The sequence below is a fragment of the Mobula hypostoma genome, chromosome 9, assembly GCF_963921235.1.
Source record: "Mobula hypostoma chromosome 9, sMobHyp1.1, whole genome shotgun sequence".
Lineage (NCBI taxonomy): Eukaryota > Metazoa > Chordata > Chondrichthyes > Myliobatiformes > Myliobatidae > Mobula > Mobula hypostoma.
Window position 1 is genome coordinate 13,412,510 of NC_086105.1, and position 13,792 is coordinate 13,426,301.

The 13,792-nt window shown below is 37.5% G+C and overlaps 1 protein-coding gene across 2 annotated transcripts in view; it reads right to left on the reverse strand.

Annotated features, from left to right (window-relative positions):
* The window catches only part of mettl25 (methyltransferase like 25), a 94,347-nt gene that overhangs the window by 32,033 nt on the left and 48,522 nt on the right, over positions 1-13,792 (reverse strand). The gene's annotated exons all lie outside the window — the stretch shown is intronic.

Genomic DNA, 13,792 nt, shown 5'->3' on the forward strand with positions numbered 1-13,792 from the left:
GTCATTCGTATCAGATGTAGTTTTATATGCATTTACCCTTGTTCTCCACAGAATGAAATATGTCACAGCTGAGGGAAAAAAAAGCTCCATAAGCTTTTCTCATTACCTCAGCATTAAAGCACTTTTGTTTCCCGTGATCAAGTGTTAATGTTAATTCAAGCCTTAGAACACAGTGGAGGACCAGGTTTATTTTTCCTACAATAGCCTTGATTGTGGCTTCCTTCAGTGGATGAGGGACAGGTTGGCTCAGCTTGGTGTTCCATGATGTTTACTCAGCTCTGTGCTGAACTGAGGGTCTGCGGCTTCAAGCCTCTGGATGGGCTTTCTTTCATGGACTACAGTTCTGAACACTACTTACTTGCTTTTATTGTTTGCACGATTTGTTTTCTTCCTGCACATCAGGTGTTTGACAAGTCTTTTTTTAATGGGTTCTTTTAGGTTTCTTTGTTTTATGGCTGCCTGTAAGGAGATGAATCTCAAGGTTGTACAGTATAATGTCTATATACTTTGATAATAAATGTACTTTAAACTTTGACAACATCTACTAAATTGTGGAAGGTTCTCTGGCAAGGTAATTAAATTGAGAGTAAGGGGTGACCAAATAGATGTTTATAAAACTATGGAGGACATAGATAAAGATAGATAGTTAGGATCTTTTGGAGGGCAGGGAGGTCTAGAACTACTAGAACTAATGAGCACATATTTAAATGAGAAGGTTGAAATTTAAAGATCTGAGAGGTAAGTTTCTCACACAGTGGGTGAAGAATATCTGGAACAAGTTCCCAGAGGATTTAGTGGAGGCAGATAAGACTACTATATTTAGAAGTATTTGGTACTTCGATAGAAAAGGCACAGAGGTTTAAAGGCCTAATGTGGGCGAATGGGATTAGTGTAGGTACACATCATAGTCAGAAGAGATGAGGTGTGCCAAAAGGCTCTGTTTCTGTGCTGCACAAAAGACAAAATTAGCTACAAAATCCTTTATTCAAAGGGAAACTGACATTAATTGTTCAGGGATTATCAAGAAATATGTACTGGTGCTTTTTTTAATCTGGAGCTTGCTATCTCATTTATCTTTTAAATCTCTCACATTCCAGCTCTAGAGTTGACTTAGGAAGGAAAAGAACAAAACATGCGGGTAATTAAACGTTAAGGTTAAGAAAACCTGAAGTTTATCCCTAAGCTTTCCCTCTGTTATCTTATTTTACGATGACATTGCAATTCCCCTGCTGTTCCTGGTCTAAGAAAGATAAACCTTTTATCAATATGCAATCAGTTGGAAACTACATACATCTATGTGAACTCAGGGTCTGTACAGTGGCATTGCCTACATAGATCAATCACTCAGGGTTAAACTGATATTGGTTACCAGTGTAAAACAAGTGCTATGGCATTGATCATTGCTTGTTAATTATTTTCATGATATTTGCTTCCATTGGCCTTTGTGGACACAATGTCCTCCCCCGTTCCTCTGCAGCAGGGGATTCCAATGTCTAGTCACATCTTTAACATCTGCAGAACTTTAGTGATCAAAGATAAACCCGTCATCTTGGGTTTAAATTCTAACAACTCATTTTACAACATAATTTTGGAAGAAAAGTGGAAATAAACACATTTGACCAGTGGGATTATATATTTAATCCATGTCTTCCACAAAATGGCAGTTCTACAGGAAAAGAAAAATGTGAAGTCACTTATAACTGTATACTCTATTATGCATATATCCGAGGTGTTACTATCTCAGAGGACCTGTCACATAAATGTATTCGCAAAGAAAGCATGGCAATGCCTTTACTTCCTTAGGAGTCTGCGGAGATTACGCATGACATCAAAAACCTTGACAAACTTCTACAGATGTGTGGTGGAAAGTGTATTGACTGGCTGCATCACCAATGGGGACACCAATGCCTTTGAGTGTAAAATCCTGCAAAAGATGATGGATTCAGCACAGTACATCATGGGTAAAGCCCTCCCAACCATTGAACACATCCACATGTAGGAAAGCAGCATACATCATCACCACCCAGGCCATGCTCTTTTCTCACTGCTGCTGTAGAAGGTACAAGTGTCTCAAGACTCACACCACCAGGTCCAAAAACAATTATTACCACTCAACCATCAGGCTCTTGAACAAAAGAGGATAACCACACTCATCTGTTGAGATGTCCCACAACCAATGATTTCACTTTAAGGACTCTTTACTTTGTTATTTCATGCACTCCTAATTTATTGCATTTTATTTATATTTGTATTTACACACTTAGTTGTCTTCTGCACTCTACTTGATCTTTCATTGATCCTGTTTACAATTGCTATTCTCTAGATTTGCTGAATATGCCCACAAAGAAAGAATCTCAGGGTTGTACGTGGTGACATGTATGTACTGTGATAATAAATTTTAGTTTGCACTTTATATTCTAAACTGCATTGCATGACTTTGCTGTGAAACACAAGTTCCTTTGAATATATGACAAATATTAAAAGTCTTTCGCTTTCCTGTAACAAATTTGTGTCAATACAGAAGCACACTTCAACACATTAAAATGATAATGCTCATTGTGCAGACAACAGCCATATACGTATATTAAAACGTTCAAAGAACAGATACCAAAGACAAAATACTGCATATTCTGAAGGCTTCTCACAGGAAAAGAAAGATGATAGAGGCCAAAAAAACTTGCAGAAAGACACCTACAGGGAGAAGGAATTGGCCAAGCAGTTGCCAGAGAAATCAAACAAAGTTGAATACAAACCAGAACTGACCAAGGATCATACACAGCTGCAAGTGAGGTAGTAGTCCAAGACTTCTGCAAGTATATCATTAAATCCAGTTGCTAGCTGGGATTAGGTTCGAACAAAAGCCAAATTCAAACTATGGGAAGTAATATGAGAGGATAGGAAAGCATTTATGCAGCTGAATCCACAAGACTAGAATCGTGTTGTTTTCTCTGTGCTTTAATTATAACAAAGAATTCTTTGGAGGTAATAGGGATAATGTGAAAATGGTGACTCTCTGATATAGTACTGTATGGAAAATAATCAATGGATCCTTAGTTATGGAACAATATTTAACTTCTTTCAGCACATGATCTTTCATATATTTGTAAATTCTATAAGAATAATCAAAATTATGTGGCTGTAATTATCATTGCAATAAAGATGGTTATAAATATTAGGGATTAATCTAAATGCTCTCAAAAATATACAGGTCTTGTCATGAAATAATGCCACATTAGTATTGCATTGGTGAGTTTTGGTCTGACAACATTTTTTGATGAAAGCTAGATGAGGGAAAGATAAAAGCTATTGATACTGGCTCCTTTACAACAAATCAATGTCAACTTTGGGTAGCTACGTGGAGAAAAAACTCTAGCAAAGGAGGTGTAAGGTATTCGTTCCCTCTGCTAACCTGCAGGTTACCCTTGGGCAAGGTGTAACACCTGCTTATCCCCCTCCCAGTCAGGGTCATATGAAGCCATGGGAGCAGGCAGTGCATGTCACAAGTCCTGTTTATGCGACTGCTGACACCAGGCAGACAATCTCTGAAGGGTGTTGATAACGGCTGGGATCAACCGTCTTGAAAAGACACTGTGCAGAAGAAGACAATGGCAAACCATTCCGGCAGAAAATTTGCCGAGAACAATCACAGTTATGGAAAAACCATGATCGTCCACGCCATATGACACAGCACATAATGATGATGATAAATTGTCAACTTGCAATGACAATCCCTCCAAACTTGCTGAATAAATGGAAAGTAATGTGGCAAGTCACTTCAGACTGCTTCACTATCAATTAGCAGTTTCAAATAAAGATCACAATTTTAAACTTAGAGCACCAATACAAATTCCAACTGCTCACTTATCTCTCCGCTGTTTGTGTCATCTAGTGGCCAGTTGTCGACAGGAAACACCAGTGAACTTCAGAGTAATCCATGTATAAAAATGGTTTGGAAATGTTTCTCAGAAATGTTATCAATGCGCCAGCTAGGTTTTTTTTAAATTGTTTCTACAATCAGGTAACTGATGCAGTTTATCATCACCATGACAATAGACTTAGTAAAATGTTGCATTAGATAATCACATTTCCCTTACTAAGACGACTAAGCATGCTCCGTGAAATAAAATAGTAAAAGTAAAATCAGATCAGGTTTAATATCACCAGCATATGTTGTGAAATTTGTAAACTTTGCAGCGATAGTACAATGAAATACATGATAAATATAAGAAAAAACTGAATTACAGTAATTATATGTATATTAAATAGTTAAGGTAAAATAAGTAGGTGCAAAAACAGAAAGTTTAAAAAGTATTGATGCAGCATTCATGGGTTCTATGTCTAGTTAGAAATCTAATGGCAGAGGGGAAGAAGCTGTTCCCGAATGACTGAGCATGTGCCTTCAGGCTCCTGTACCTCCTTCCTAATGGTAATATTGAGAAGAGGGCATGTCCTGGGTAGCCCTTGAAGAATATCTTTGCACTTTTGTTGCAATATCATTAAAAATAAATGATTAGAATATTGCCTAAAATGTTATCCCTTGTTGGTAGTGTGTGCAAGTTAGTCTACATTAAAATAATTCAAGCAGAATAATCTTTTACTGCCCAGTCCCAAGAAACTGTCCAAGAAGTAAGATAAGGTGATACCATGGGAGAAGTACTTGTACCTTACATGGAATTTAATTTCGAAAGCATACGCTCAAATGCTATTGCTAATTATTATATAGAAGAGAAAATCTGCAAATGCTGGAAATCCAAGCAACACACACAAAATGCAGTGGGCCAGGCAGCATCGAAGGAAAAGAGCACAGTCAAACGTCAACTGTACTCCTTTCCATAGATGCGACCTGCTGAGTTCCTCCAGCATTTTGTGTGTGTTGCTAATTATTATATAATGTGTTTAGCACCACCAACTGGTACTGAGTTTCAAGGCAATTATGATTTAGTACTATGCTGGTGTTTGTGGAACTTAGCTGTGTACAGATGGGCTGGTGTGTTTCCTATATCACTACAATAATATACTATTAGCTGTAAAACAATTTGAGTTATCCCGAGGTCCCACCAGTTCCTTCTTTCCTTTCTACCTAGAGACAATATAACAGTGATGCATCAAAATCATCAGCTAGGTCTATTAAAAAATATGACCTCAGGAATGTCACTGTAGTGCAGCATGCAGGAGGTTAGCCAACTGGTTGACTCATATGTCAGGCAAGCTTTTTCAGGAGAGATCACACATCAAGCAGTAATTCATCTTCGCACGAGTTGAGAAGGAAAAGTTGATGAATCAACAGAAAAAATATGAATTACAGTAAGTGTGTGTGTGTGTGTATGTTAAATTAGATAAGCAGTGCAGAAAAATACAAATAAAAACTAGTGAGTTAGAGTTCATGAGTTCAATGTCCATTCATAAATGAGATGAAGTTGTTCCTGAAACATTGAGTGTGTGCCTTCAGGCTTCTATACCTCCTTCCTGATGGTAGCAATGAGAACAAGTTAGGTCCTGGGGGATAGGGGTCCTTACTAATGGATGCTGCCTTTTTGAGGCATTGCTCCTTGAAGATGTCCTGGATACTATGAAGGCTAGCGCCTATGACGGAGTTGACTAAGTTTACACTCACTGTAGCTTATTTCGATCCTCTGCAGTCCCCCCACTCCGATACCAGACAGCAACTGATTAATAATGATGTTTTCACTATCAGGCATCTGTTCAAAAGGATCTTTGGTGCCCAGCATCTATGTTGTCATCAAAATAGCTCAGCAGCCTAGCCCATGAAAAAAATGTCCCAGACAGCATTCTAGGAAACGAACTGCACAATTTTTAATTAACACTATGAAGGGTTCCAAATAAAGATGAGAGATTGAACATTATGATTGCAGTTGAAGTATTCAACACAAATTTCTTAAAAAGTTGACAAAAAGCATATACGTTAAAATATTCACATGAAGGGACCACAATATTCATAAATAAAATTAGTTTCTTTTTGGATTAGATAGGTCGTTGATTAGTAGAAATTATACCATGAAAAGCTCATATCTACCTCATTACAAAATCATTATGTCATCAGAGCATTTTATAGTAGGAATTCAAATAGTTTAAATTTGTGTCAGCTCAAATAAATGGGTGACACGGTACCACAGTAGGTAGCACAATGCTTTACAGAATAGGCGACCGGGATTCAATTTCCACCACTGCCTGTAAGGAGTTTGTACGTTCTCCCCGTAACCACGTGGGTTTCCTCCAGTTGATCCGGTTTCTTCTCACAGTCTAAAGACATACCAGTTGGTAAGGCAATTGGTTATTGTAAGCTGTCCCGTGATCAGGCTGGGATTAAATTGGGGGATTGCTAGGCGGCGCAGCTCAAAAGGCTGGCAAGGCCTATTCCATGCTGTATGTCAATAGTAAAAAAAATCTTTTCATCCAGCTAGAAAATACTGCAGAGAGGATAGACTGTTGAGGTGAATCGCTGATTGCAACTTCATAATTTTCATGTTGAGCTATGAGTGTATGGAAATCATAAAATTGCTGTTGCTTCCACAGAGTAAGATGGTGAAAAGTAAGTAGTTTCCCTGTCTTTATAGCTGCAGAATCCAGGCCAAAGCTAATACATTTATATGAAAAAAATACATCCTTATCCCCGAGGATTGTTGTTTCCCAGTAGTGTTCCTGTTTCAATTTTTATTTCTGGACCTACACCAGGGGAGGAAATGGACTTTTAAAACTTCCTGCTCTATGTGAGGCATTTCTTCTCCAGTACTCAAATGTCAATCCAACATATCGGGAATATATTAAAAATCGACCTTTTAGATTAATTCCCCAGTAGGAAACTTGAAGCCACAACATTAAATGTTTGTGTAGCATAGTACAATGAATTTCTGTGTCATCATCAGAAATGGTGAAAATGTAAGCATTTTATGGAAAAGGCTTCTATTCTAAAATTACAAATGCACTCATATCAATCGTGCAGGAATTTGCAGCATCAGTGAGCTTTAGGGGTGGTTTTAATTAAGTCATATGCCTGAGTAATTTGAATGATGTTTCAGTGTATTAACTGTAACAGTTATTTTCTCTTCCAGAATACCAAACCTACAGACTAGATCAATCAAGTGACAGCCTCTCTGCAGGCTGTCTGCAAAACAGATAAAGGTCTGGTTCAGGCAATAGCTAGAACGGTGATTTTCAAAGATTCAAGGTGCACATGCAGTATAGAACCCTGAGATTCATCTTCCCACAGACAACCACAAAACAAAGAAAACCATGGAACCCATTCAAACAAAAACATCAAATCCCCAATGTGCGAAAAATGCAACAAATCACGCAAACAGCAAAACAAAGAGAAAAACGCAGAATATAAAACATCAACCCAAAAAAGTCATCGAAAGTGTCCAGCTACATTCAGTTTAGCTCAGTTCAGTTCAATCTAGCACTGCGCCGTACACTAACTTCAGGCTGCAGAGCCAATCTGTCCCAATCAAAATCACACAAAATAGCAACAAAAAAGAAGCAACCTGAAACCAGAAACACATCAACACTACAGAGTCCAATCCACAAAGCACATCGAATAAACCTTGCTCGAGACCCAGAACTCATTTTGACTTGTTTTAACCTATAATCTAACAATGCGAAGATTTATCAGTAGTTTGCCACTAGTGCTTTGTGCCACTAGTGTAAGCTAATGCTGGAATTTGCATCAAACGTTCACTTCAGGCAGTGAAACAGCAGTCCAGCCATGACACACAGTAAACATCACAGAGGGGAGCTAGTGTGCAGAAATAACACGAGCCAAAATAAGCAAATAAATTTTTATTAATGTACTTCATAAGAAAACTAGACCTGAAAAATTGTGTAACAAAAATAGAAAATACATCATTTGTAACATTGTCTTTGGTGAAAGAGACCCATTAAGAAATTTAGAGTCTGTTCTGGTCAGTTTTTAGACTTAGTGATACTTGCAACTCCCATGAGTGGCCCTAAATCTCTTATAATTATTGCTTACTTTTACTACCCAATCTTTACTGTATCCAAAGTGGAAGGGGAATAAGAAGGTGAGAGGCTATAATAATATATTCTTTCTTATATAATCGGATGTTATAATTCTCATGTGTGCTCTTTTGTGTACAGCTCCCGCTTTCTGAATGGCAGAAAAGGCAGCATTTTATTAGGGCACAATCTAAAGTCCCAATTATACGGCTCTATATTTTAGTCAGCAGGTGAAAATACAATACAACAGTTACTATAAGAGTTACCTAAGTAAAAATTGGCTATTGCTTTAAAATAAAAATAATAAAAGTTCCTGAATCATTAATTGTCAAAGCAACAAAAATCTTTGAAAAACACTTTGTCTTAAACAGTCCAAGACATGGTCTAGTTTTCAAACTGGCTGGCCTAGTTTTTAACTTTTCCTCAACAGGGCTTACCAAATGTCCTGAAAAATGTGAGACTTTATTATTTTGCGTCAAATTTGACTCATGACTTCTTTTCTCCACGGAATTGGCAGGTACGTAATTAAATCAGCTACTTCCCATAGCCAGGTTTGAGACCCTTGAGAGATGCTTTTACAAAGCTCTCAAGTATTTGACAATCCATCACACAAAATAAAAATGGAAAACGCTAGAAGCACACAGGTTGGCAGAAAAACAGTTACATTTAAAGTCAGGGACCCTGAAAGTCCATTTCACAGTCTTGAACTGTTTACTGCTTCCCTTTCCACAGATATTTCCTTAATATGCTGAGTGCTTACAGCAATTCTTGTTGCATCTATGGCTCTCTTGATTTCCATGGTATGAATATTTGTTTCAATGATTTTTAATAAAAATCCATCGTGTGAGAAGACTTAGACAGACATTTTGCACAATCTATGATCCACATCCATAAACACTGCAATCTAAAAACTTTAAATTGAGATCGTATTTTAATATCAATTACCTCAACAAGATTATCACTCAATTCCCCTCAACCTTGTCACAAACTTTTATGCCTACAATTACGAATAACACAACCTAGTAACAAAGCAGTTATTTTCTCCAATCTTCACTTCCTTGAGTTTGTCAGGTAATTTATTCTAAAAAATAAAAGCTGCTCATAAGCATTTTTCATGAACTCTCAGGAAATAATCAGCCTATTACTGTGAAAAAATACAATTTTGCAACATCCACCTGGGAGTCACATATAATTCTTCAGTAATAATACCACTAAGTATCACAACAAACTTTAACAAGGCTCATAAAGCACCACATTTAACTGATAATCAGTACCGGCTGATGTTGGCAAGTCTGGCCGCAGAGAAAAGTGGGGAAATATCTGATTGACTGTTCATTAATGATTTATACTTATACACCAGAGGCTACTGGAAAGTGAATTAACAGCTCTCATTTACCTCTTGGAAAACTTTCATGAGCTATTCAAGTTTATGACGCCGCTGGTTTGCAGCCTGTCACCTTCTGTTCTTTGTAGCTCCCCACTGATTTAGAGTTAATTAGTAATTGTGCCTTTTTTAAAAGAAAGAAACAGATGTGTTTACTGACTATCTGACTTGATGGAAGATATGAGTGACAGATTTGTTTTAAATTGGTTATCTCATCTTTATTTGATTAGAGACAAACTGAGCCTAAAATGTACATGTAGCCTTAAACAAAAGGTTTTCCTACTTTAATATGGCGATTTAAGAAATTTCTGGTGAATAGATAGCTGTTATAATAGCTCAGCACATAAATGCACCAGTCTGTGGAATTCAGCTGCATAATTTAGTGTTGATGTTAGGTAATCCCAGCGTACAGCTATAAATCTTAGCAATAAACAGCTTTGTCTTTTCATGATTTCATCATTTTGGTCGTCAGGAACGACTCATCAAAATCATCTAAGTTATTTCACAGCATAAACAGGACAGAGTGAAATAAAATAATTAAATATTTATTGAGCAACACACATAAAAGTTGCTGGTGAACGCAGCAGGCCAGGCAGCATCTCTAGGAAGAGGTACACAGATTTCCTCATGTTTGCATTTTTAAATACTTATTGAGCTTGCTTTTTACACCAGAAGCAAAATGACAGGCGTCAAACCTCTCACATCATCTACAAATGAATGTAACCTATATTCGTGTGAAGGCAAAATACACGACTAATACTTCTTTTACAACCTTAATGAATTTGTAAGAATCCTAAACTTCACAAATGATATTTATAAGCGTTCCATATATCAACAACATGGAACAGAGTGTGGTGGAGGGGCGTGATTTCTGTTCAGGGAAGGAGGAAACCACACAACCTCATAAGAATGAAAGGGGGGAAATGTACAGCAAAAAGTTAGTCATAGACCACTACAGCACAGAATTAAGCCCTTCAGCCCATCTAGTCCATGCTGAACTGACCTACCCAGACTCATCTATTGGTGAGTTAGGATCCACCAAGGGTCTCTAATTCTAATCTTAGGACCCAGATACCAGGTCAGGTACCTGATTCTTGGAACCCAGACTTCTTAATTCCTACCCTGTCCCCTGAGCTCTCGATTGCTGCGTGGGCCCCTATTGTTGATTAATTTTATTTTCCCACATTGCGTGGAAGAAGGAAAAAATGGCAGAAAAATTACAGAGAAAATTAGAATTAAAGGAAAGCAAGCTCGATGGGCCAGATAGGCCCCCTCGATGGCCCCTGCTCCTGTTTCTTATGTCCTAGTTCTTATGAAAGGATATTTTAGATTTTCTGGAACTTAATTACAGTGAGGAATATAGTAGTAATGTGATTGAGGAACAACAATGATCAGATGTTGATGAAGTCAAAAGGGTGAGCAGTATTTCCTGGTTATCAACATCTCTAAAGATCCTTCCTGGGCCCAACGTATTGAGGTAAATTCAAAGAAAACACGACAGCGAGTATATTTCATCAGGAATTTGAGAAGAATTTGTACGTCACTAAAGACTTGTGAATTTCTACTCTAGTGAGCCTCCTGACTGCATCAAGGACACTCATCACCCATGACATGCCCTCTTCTCCGTGCTACCATCAGGGACAGGAGCTGAAGACACACACTCTCAGATTTAGGAACTAATAATCTATATGCTTAGGACGATGGAGATCGTGTGCAGCAGAATCAACAGTCTGCATCTTTTTATAGGATAGAATTGGTAACTGTGGAGTAAATACAAAGACTTCTAAAAATTCATTCGTCGCATGGGGTCACTGGTTGCAAGGCCGGTATTTATTTCTCTTCCCCAATTGTCTTTTAAAGTTCAAAGTACATTTATTATCAAAATATGCAAGCATTATACATATTTTGAGATCTGTCTCCTTACAGGCAGCCACAAAACAAAGAAACCCAAAAGAACCCATAACAAAAAATAAGATCACCAAACACCTAATGTGCAGAGGGAGAAAAAAACAATAAACCTTACAAACAATAGTGCTCATGTCCTTGAAGTGATGGTCATGAGCTGCCTCTTTAAATGCTGTTGTACTTCTGATGGGGTACTCTCCAGAGGGAGAAAATTCCAAGTTTTGACACCCTAGTCATAAGGAAGGAAGGAACATAACATGATGATTTGAAGAACATGCACATTAATTCTGAAATACCTGCTGCCCTCGTTCTGGTGAAGGTTATATAACTTGGTGCTGTCAAAAGGTAAGTAACTGCGAGACATCTGGTAGACAGTCCACACAGTAACCTTGCGCACAAGCAAAATGTGCATTATCATTCCAAGAACTACTTGTTCTGGACATGAAAGTGAAGAGTGCTTTTGACTTGTGACCCATTTTGATAACGTGAACCATTGACTGAAGGACATGCAGCCTCTAACTGCTCTTATGAGCATATCATTCATTATTTCATTTGAGTTTCAGGTCTCTGGTAACTATGAAATATTGATGCTAGGCACTCAGTAATGGTAATTTCATGAATATCAAGGATAGATGATAAGACTTTATCTTATTGAAGATGGTGACTGCTCGACATAAGTGGTGAGGATGTTACATGTCACTGCAAGGAACCTCATCTCCAGGAATTGAACAAAAATGGAATTGGAGGAATCATGGCTGAAAGGATAAATGAGATGGCGGGTGTGTTATGTGAAAAGATTTTGATGAAGAAATCGATCTCTACTTTCTTCGAATGCAAAGCAAGAATGAAGAAACTGCGGAGAGCAGATGAATCTTTATTATGAAGCAGATGATAAAATGCCTAGAAACTGTATCTGTGAACAACTTCAAATGTTATCCTGTCTGGCTTACTGTCTGTGGACAGGGAAACTAATATGCAGAGATAAGCTGAAGAAAATGAGTCTGGAAAAATATGAATTGGTGTGCAGGTGGATTAATTTAGATACAGGTTGAAAATGTCGAATAAAGGAAATCTTCACCATTCTCTCTTGTTCAAAAGTAATTCCACTTAGTAATTCCAAACTTATAACATCATTATAGACGTCCCACATTCACTCAAGGATCAGCTTCCTTTCCAGTTTTTGTTCTAAAGCCATTCCATTTAGTAATTCCAACTTTATATTATCATCATAATCTTCCCACATTAACTCAAGGATCAGCTTCTTTTCATTATTAGAATCAGAACACTAATTGTCCATTTCATTGCCACATTGCTCTTCCTGTTTCATCATCATCATTATCATTATGTGCCATGTCATATAGCGTTGGTGATTATGGTCCCAGGACCATGATTGCTTTTGGCAAATTTTTCTACAGAAGTGGTTTGCCATTGCCTTCTTCTAGGCAGTGACTTTACATGATGGGTGACCCCAGTCATTAACAACACGCTTCAGGGATTGTCTGTCTGCCGTCAGTGGTCGTATAACCAGGAGCAGCTGCTCCTATGACTTCACATGACCCTGATCAGGGGAGGGGGGCTAAGCGGGTGCTAAGCAGGTGACCTGTAGGCTAGCAGAGGGAAGGAGCTCATTACATCTCGTTTGTAGAGGCTTATCGTCACCCTGCCACCCAACTTCTTGTTTAGTATACTTTAAAATTTGCTGGATTATATTGCAAAGAAACACTCCCAAGAATAGCATCGGTATTTATTTGAGATCCCATAGAAGATTATTCTATGACAATACTGTTATTACTAGACTATAAGTACATCATTATTAGAGAATAGGTGTAATTAATACCTGAGGCAACACAAACAAGAGATTGCAAAATTCAGTTACCACAATATATGTTCATTTCTGAAAGTGACACGTCAAACAGACAGAAACGTACACCAAAATGAACAACTGTCATGTTAAATATCAGCTTACTGTCAGATCCAATTCTCCATTACTGATACAACTCGGCAACATGCAAAATATAAACCAAGTGGGAGGTGCTTGGTTTTAAATATATTATTAAGCTCTTGCTGATTACTTCATTGAATTTTTTGTATTTCAGATTTCAGTTCTGAGTGGCCTTCTGAATAAAATTGATTTTAAAGGTCTGGCAGCCCTTATATGTGCACTGAATTTCTTTAAATTGTTTGAAACATGAAAAGTATGCACGATTCTGAATGCATACGATGTGTGCCCGGCAATGAATTCAGGTGGCGGAAAAGTAATAATGCATTACCAGCCTTAAATGAAATTATTTATATAAAAATCATTCAGGGGACCTTGTAAAAATAATACAGCACCTTTGAGAATTCTAATGACATGCAAAATCATAAAAATTCAAATGCAAAATTCATAGTCAGGAAATCTAATTTATTTTTAAATTTCAAAGTAGTGCGACTGTAATAATACCTACTGTCTCAAGGAAAGTCAATTAAAATGGAATTAACAGTAGACTGAGAAATTCATCATCATTCAACTTATCAAAAAAAGCAATT